This window comes from Sapajus apella, unplaced genomic scaffold, assembly GCF_009761245.1.
Source record: "Sapajus apella isolate SASKATOON/1434 unplaced genomic scaffold, GSC_monkey_1.0 scaffold6, whole genome shotgun sequence".
NCBI lineage: Eukaryota > Metazoa > Chordata > Mammalia > Primates > Cebidae > Sapajus > Sapajus apella.
The window spans coordinates 12,283,131-12,291,288 of NW_022436946.1; the positions used below are offsets into that span (position 1 = coordinate 12,283,131).

The 8,158-nt window shown below is 42.4% G+C and overlaps 1 long non-coding RNA gene across 1 annotated transcript; it reads right to left on the minus strand.

Moving 5' to 3' along the window:
* Positions 1–330: 330 nt before the first annotated feature.
* Positions 331–1,465, minus strand: LOC116549011. Its single transcript, XR_004267669.1, has 2 exons — positions 939–1,465; positions 331–673 (listed from the first exon to the last, which is right to left on the minus strand). It is a non-coding gene; the product is annotated as an uncharacterized LOC116549011 (long non-coding RNA).
* Between the last annotated feature and the right edge of the window lie 6,693 nt (positions 1,466–8,158).

The window sequence follows — 8,158 nt, forward strand, 5'->3', positions numbered from 1 at the left end:
CTCTACTCCCCAGTCCCCAACTCCCTTACCTGCTCTTCTTTTCCTTTTCCCCACCATGCTTTTCATCCTCTAACAGGCTACTATTTCACTTGTTCTGCTTATCGTCTGTTGTCTGTCTCCTTCTCCCTGAGGACTGGGATTCTTACCTGTTTTATGCACTCATGTATTGCGAGTGCCCAATACCGTGTCTGGCACATGACGAGGCATTCTGTCAATATTTGTTGAGCTCAATTTAATTAACTTGCATCCCTGAAAAGAGCAGGGTTCTGAGGAGGTGGGGAGTCCTTCTGCTCAATGGTGTCATGTAGGACCCAGCTCTTCATAACTCTATTTTTTTTTATGTTGGCTGTATCCTAAGTCAGACTCCTTCTGTGGTTCCTGAATGACTCTTGCTTCTTATTCAAATACACCAAGAGGGACAGAGGAGCTTCATCTTGTATTCCAAAGCAGAGATCCTGAGACTCACACTGAACAATTGTGCTTAGCTCACAGTCACTGTGGCCAAGGGGGACAGAACGTGCTGATGGCTTAGCCCAGAACACTGTTTCCTCCTTGCTGCCACGTGTTCCTTTCTTGCCACTCAGATGGAATTAGCCTTTCAGGTATGGTGCGAATCCCCAAACAGAAATCGAGGGGCTGCTGGAGAGGGAAACATGGAGAACGGATGTCCACACTGCTTGACAAGCTAGAACAGGTTAACCAGTTAAAAGTTTGAAATCCCCTCCCCATTGTACCTAGTTTATGTGACTAGAGATGAGATTAGACTCAGTTTAGGAGGCTAGACTGAGTTAACATTCACCTTTGTGGGACGAATTTGAGATTTCCTAAGGGTGGGAGGAATCTCCTCAAAGAATTCAGGAAAGAGCAAACCAACAAGATGCTGACCTTAAGAATCAAGAGAGTATTGCCGCTTTACTTTTTCTGTGGATCTAACTTACCAGAGTTTATGCTGGGTGCACCAGACACTGCTTCTTCTTCGTCTCCAGGGATTTGTTGTCCCAGTTAGGCAGTGGCGTACAGAGGCTGTTAGTTGCAGCCTGTGGCCAGGAACACGGGCGTCTCCCCAAGCTTCTGCCAAGTTGGAGATCGTTCCCTAGAGAGGCCCACTGTGATAACTGGCTCCTTCCCATGCCCTTCTTCATCCCTGTATTACTAACCCAGTACTCACCCCCCAAGTGGAATACTGTATTTGGCCATCCATAATTCTATTAATGCAGGGAATGGGTTGCTGCTGGTAGGTCCTGGGAAGTGGTGCAGTTTCCTAGGTTATGAATGAAGTTGGCATATCTGCCAGAGAGCATAATTCTGTCTCCAGGATCTGAGGCTCCTTTCTTCTTCTTAGCATAGAGGAAGCACTCTCGTTTTCTAATACCTCGGCCTAAAAAAGTAAGAGAAGTGATCATTATTTTCGTGACGACAGCTGGCTCCTCAGAACAATATTGTTCCTTTGGAGCAGTATTAATTAATCAGCTGTGACACCCTCTGAGGATGAAATATGACCACCTATCCATGCATGGCATGGACTGTTTTGCCAACTCTGGCTGTTTTGCCAACTCCATTTTTCTCCCATTTCCTCCCATTTTTTTCTTTCCATTTCAGTCACACTGGCCTTTAACTTGCTAAAATTATCCAAAGTTTTTCCTTCCTTGGGTCTGAGACTGCCCAGATTCAAATTCCACCTTCACCACTTAGTAGCTGTGTGACAAGGGCAAGTTACTTAACCCTTCTGTGCTTCATCTCATACCTCTGTTAACCGGGTTAACAATAGTTCCTACATAGGGCTGTATTAGGATCAAAGAATATAATACATGTAAAGTTCTTAGAATGTTACTGGTTTATAGTAATGTCTCAAAATATTAACTCCTCCTCCTCTTTGTACCACCCCCATCGTCCCCAGCAAATCTCTTCTAATGTCCCCTCCCCTCCTTTTTCCAAGTCTGGGTTTCTGATATGCTCTATTCGTAGTTATTATATCAACTGTCATGACTCTGGAGACCTTTTCTGACCATCTGATCAAAAGTAGCTCCTTCGTTATTTTCTCTCACACCTCTCTGCCTGTTTCCTTCATAGCACTTATCTCAATTTATGGTTATGTATTTATTTGCTTTTATTGCTTGATCATCATCTTTCTCCATGACTAGGCAGAAAATTTCATGATGGCAGAGTCCTTAGGCATTTCATTCATCCCTGTGCTTATTAATGTATGCATCTACACAGAGGAAGCAATCAATACGTTATCAGGAATGAAAGCCTACATCCTCCGAGCAGTCAGCAGCTTACAAAGAGAAACTGAAATTCTGAATTATAACTATGTAATATGCTGGAGCAGAAGCCACATTGCTGGGCATCAGTGCTGGGTACCCTCATTGTGGTTGGCATGAGGGGATGGGAGAAGGAAGTGTTCCTCCTACTTAAAAGAGAATGTCATGTTACCTGGACATCTGCAGCTTTCCTGAGCCTCAGTACATGGAAGGGGCAAACAGGAGATACTGCTGGCCAGCCAGTGGCCAGAAAAAGCCCTGGGCCAGCTTACAGGAGGGATGTTATTCAGCAGTACCTGAGAGACACTGTGCAGGGACCTCAAGAAATACCTGAAAGATACCTTAGAGTGTATTAAAGGTCCACCATCCCCAGGCTATGGAAAAAACCAGGGAAATTTGAGTTGGAGTGGTTCCTGTTATCTGTACGGTCTGGTTAGGCCAGGGGAACCTTGAATGACAATATTCACACTGTCATGGCCAGGACTCAACCCTGTGCAGAGTTGATGGAAATATTCCGGTGAAGGCCCACACCAGTCACTGGGGAAGAAAGGGCAGTTATCAATACTTCCATCTCAGTGCCTGTGCGGCCTCCGCTGGAGGCTTCGACCTTAACAGGCTGCAGGGAGTATTGGTGGGGAAATGAATCGTTTTCGATTATACTGAGCCTTTAAAGAAATCACACTTCCAGCACTAGCCAACAGTAAAGGATGTTAAATATGTTTCTATTATATGAACAGGAGGGAAAGGGGCCATCTGAGAAGCGCATTTAGGGCACTGGGAAATTGTTCACACCACTACTTTTAATGGAGAGGACATCAACCTGAGAGGAAGTCACACCTACATCTATCTTATCCCTTAATTTGTTTTATTCAAAAACATGAATAACAGGAGTGTATAAAATAAAATGTAAACAACCCTCTCTCCCGCTGCTCTGCTAGTCTGATTCCTTAGAGGTAGCCACTATTAAAATAGGACTGCCGCTGGATGCAGTGGCTCACGCCTGTAAGCCCAACACTTTGGGAGGCGGAGGTGGATGGATCACCTGAGGTCTGGAGTTCAAGACCAGCCTGGGTAACGTGGTGAAACTCCTAAAAATACAAAAATCAGCTGACCATGGTGGCACATGCCTGTAATCCCAGCTACTCGGGGGGCAGAGAAACGAGAATTGCTTGAGCCCGGGAGGCGGAGGTTGCAGTGAGCCGAGACAGCACCATTGCACTCCAGCCTGGGTGACAGAGCGAGAGCCCATCTCAAAACAAAAACAAAAACAAAAACAGGCCTGCAGGCATTCCTTCCCACTGTCTATGTACATGCATGTAGACATACCTCCAGCCCCTACCTAAGCATGCATAAGTATTCTTTTACAGGGACCATACTGTGAACATCTTTTGTGGAAACAAGGATTGCCCCCTTCCCTCCTTCCCATGTTGGCAGTGTCTCCATGTTCAGATATTGCACTTTATCCAGTCCTCTTTTTATTGAAAGATATTCCCTTATTGGTCGGTAAGCTGCTTTCAATATTTCCTGACTACAAACTGCTGCATTGAATGTCCTGGTACATCTATCTGTAGACTACATTCCTCTGTGTGCAATTACTGGGTCAAAGCCATATGCAGTGAAAATTCCAACAGCCAGATTGGGATCGCACTTCTGCTTGAAAGTATTAACATGGGCATCCTAACTCCTTTGAATTAAGTTTGGACCAGCTAATCTTCAAAGCCCTTTCTCACTCTAACATATTTTGAGTCTAAGATTTCCAGCCTCCTCTAGGTGGTGGCTGCTTGAGGCTGACTTTTATACTGGGTTTTAGAAATGATTCTCTCCCTAGAAGCGAGACAGGGAGAAGAAGGATTGAAAGCAAATGAATAAATGCAGCTGAAAATGAACGTGTATTTCATGGGAATTGGATGGAATTAAGCCAAGGTGGACTGAATACACTTCACATCGTGAAAGGATAGATCTAAAAGTGGTGCGTTTGCCATGAGCAGTCTACATAGATGTTTGATCTTGAAGAGTGTCTTGATATTTAGAGATGAGCGTTCTCAGTACTTAATGGAGGGCACTATACCAGGGTTGGCACTAACCCAACCCATACCCTTTGAGCCATAGTCCCTGTAACTGTGTCATCAACTGATTTCATAAGAGAACATGGCTAAACCTGCCTAATCCTTGGTTGGGGATCCTTTCAGGAAAATCCAGGGTGCTGCTGAAGTTCTGTAGGTGACTCAGGTAGTGGAATTCTGCTTTTAAGTCAAGATAGAATTTTAACTTTGCCTGGTTGGGGGTTTAGTCACTGGAATTAGTTCTCTAAGGTCACATTTAAGTAGGCACAAAAATTGTCACATGTTACCTTAAAAGGTGATCTCATTTTAATTGAAAGATTCACAAGACTTTTCCTTATGGTTCCAGGTTTTTAGTTGATGATGTGGTTACTCACCTCCTTTCTAGGAATAATGGGTTCAGCTTTAGAAAATGGCCATCATACTTCCATCCGTAAATTAGAAACAACTACGATGTCCAAGCCCTTTGATAGGGTCTTCCTACATGAAAGCAAATGGAGAATCTTGGAGCAATTCATTCTAAATAATTGGTGAAGCTTCTCCTTAATAAAAATGCAGAGCTTTCCAATTTAATTCAATAGTACTAGGTACCCGTTCTACATTACCGATTTTTTTTCTTCTTCTTTTTCACAGGCTAGTCAAGTGAAGCAGTGGGAGTGGAGAAGGAACAAAGACGGATTTTTTTTTTTTTTAAGACAGAGTCTCACTTTGATGCCCAGGCTGGAGTGCAGTGGTGCAATCTAGGCTCACTGCAACCTCTGACTCCTGGGTTCAAGCAATTCTCCTGCCTCAGCCTCCCGAATAGATGGGATTACAGGCACATGCCACCACATCAGGCTAATTTTTTTTGTATTTTTACTAGAGGTGGGATTTCACCACGTTAGCCAGGCACAAGTGGCTCATGCCTGTAATCTCAGCATTTTGGGAGGCCGAGGCAGGTGGATCACAAGGTCAGGAGATCAAGACCATTACTGAGATTTTTAAACTGTTATAAAATGAACATTTGAAGAGCACCCATATATCACTAGGCCTTATGAGAAGAAATTAAAAACACACACACACACCATGAAATCTTCTATTTAAAGAAGACATATAAACATACCTACAAGTGCAGATCCAAATTTTCCAAAACAGGATGCCAAGAATAACTTCATTGAATGTTGTAAAGATACAACCCTAATCAACACATATCCTTTTTTATTTGGGGCTTAAAAGTGCTGATCTAAAATGTTAATGGCTACATTTATTACTCCAACACAAATCCATAATATCTCCAATCCAGAAAGACTGGCATAAAGAAGTAGTTGGCTATACACAAGCTATGTATTATTCAGCTAATAGGTGACTGTGTCCTGTTTAGAATCCCCAAATGATTTGTAAATTATTATATTGAGTTTAGATTATTATTTATATGTTTAGCCAACTGTTTGTCCAAATGCTGATTACTGTATTAGCATATTAAGTGAAAGCGTGTTAAGCCTGCTTGGGCCTAATAGTGAAACCCTGTCCCAAAAAAGAAAAAAAAAAAACAACTAAACAAAACAGGCTAGGCATGGTGGCTCATGCCTATTATCCCAGCACCTCAGGAGGCTGAGGTGGGAGGATTGCTTGAGTCCAGGAGTTCAAGGCTGCAGTGAGCTATAATCATGCCACTGCATGCCAGCCTGGGCAACAGAGCAAGAACTTTTCTCTAAAAAAAACAAAAATAATAAAAACAAACGAACCCGAAAACATCAGATGAGATAGGCTGGTTTTAGTGTTCCTTTATCCTCTTTTAATGAGAATGACTTTAAGCCCCCAAGTAGTGAAATAATATACAGGATATTTGCAGAAGCCAAAAGCGACCTCCGAACTCCTCTAACTTTCTAGACGTTGTTTATTCTTGTTTAAGCCTCCAACTTCCTCATTATTTTCATCCAATGACTTCCCCAATCCACGAAGTTTCCTTATTTGTATATTAAACCCACCCTCTCTACCCTCATAGCTCCTTTCCTGTAATTTTGAAATTCCTTTTCAACTTTACTTGCATCATTTTGATTCCAGAACACGCCCTCGGTCATAACCATTTGCCTTACAGAAGACATCCCCGAAGTGTGGCTCAAAGGAAGAAGCCCCTTGACGAAAGGGGTTGCCCGGATAAATGATTCATTGCCTAAAGGGATGGACTTTTTTAAATGTCATTTTTATTTTGGAATATGGGAAACTGGCTTCCCTGTCTTTTGAAGCATCATCACAGAGGCACAAACTGAGGAGCAAAGCTTATAAGCTTTGCTTTGAACTGTGAGGTTTTAAATGAACAGGGTGGGGGAAACAATATCCCACCAGGAGAGAGGTCTCAGCGCTCAAGCCTATCCTTCCCTCTCCCGGTGGCCTCACATGCAGAGGCAGCCTCGCTAAGCGTGCTGTGCAGCAGCGACGTGACTCACAGTCAGCTAACAGGGCAGGAAGTCACCTGACGACAGATGGGAAAGTCCAGAGTAGATTGAATGTACTTTTTAAGAAAAGGAAATAAAGAAGGCCCTTTGTAGGGCTGTGTCACAAGGTTAGAAATCCCAATTATATTTGATAGTTCTCTGCAAGACACTAGCCTGGGAATGCATTCATCTGTATATCAAGTAATTACTACAATATTGCAAGCTAAGTAAGTATGTTTTAGTCATTTAATAAAGAACGGCGTTCTTGATTGGAAGGGTGAAATTATACAATCTTCACTGGGTTGGGTTAAATAATAAATTAATTTCTGGGGTCTTGGCAGGGACGGTCATATGACAAATTGTGAAGCAGAGCACTGTCCCAGTCAGTGTGGTCGTCTGCTATGGGGGGTTCTTTCCTTGTCCCAGGGGTTTAGGGAGAGAAATTGAAGTGTTTTAGTTAATCAATAAATCCAGAAATATATGAAGACCTGTTGCATGCCAAGTCTTTGCAAGGGGGTATAGGGCAAATGGAAAGGAAAAGATTCTTGAGGAGCTCTATCTAGTTGGGGGCAACAAGATGTAAGCATTTGGGAAGGTAAGTAATGGTGTAAGAGTTGTTTCAAGAAGAACATAATGGATTACAAAATAGCAATGTCAAGAGGATGTGTTGTGGACATCCAGAGAAGGGGAGGGAGGTGAGTGTAGGCAAGGTGGGTAAGGTAAGTTTTTGTGCAAACAGTGGGTCTAGAGCTATGCTACACTTTTAAAGCAGACAACATCTACAGGTAAACAGGAAAGTCCAAATCAGTTCTCCTAGCAATGGCAGCAGCCAAGCAGATATTTGAATGGGTTGATGGTGCAGGTCCACAAGTCTAAAGATCTGGGTTAATCCTTGTTGAGAAAGACTATTGAACAAAGGTGCCTCTGTTTCCTCAACTGTAAAATGAGTGCAAAAAATGTCCAACCTGCCATCCAGGTTAAAGAATTCTGTGAATCCCAGTGTAAATTATAACAAACATAAAAACCTTAAGCTGTTGTTAATGGTAATGTATGATGATTTTAGGAATATAGTTTTGCATATAGAGATACTGTTTGACTTTAAGGACCAAAATGTTACTTTAAACAGCCATAGATAAGTTATGAGGAAGAGTTCGAGGTAGGGGTGCTAACTGTAAATATCAAATCACAACATGCACGTGACCAGTGAGCACTTGCAGAGGTTTGCTCTGGGGTCTTGCTAGAAACAGGATGAGGACATTTGTTTATAAATATTATAACTAATACAGGTATAGTCTTTCTCCTTTCTTTCTCTTTCTTTTCTTTCTTTCTTTCTTCCTTTCTTCGTTTCTTTCTTTCTTTCTTTCTTTCTTTCTTTCTTTCTTTCTTTCTTTCTTTCTTTCTTTCTTTCTTTCTTTCTTTCTTT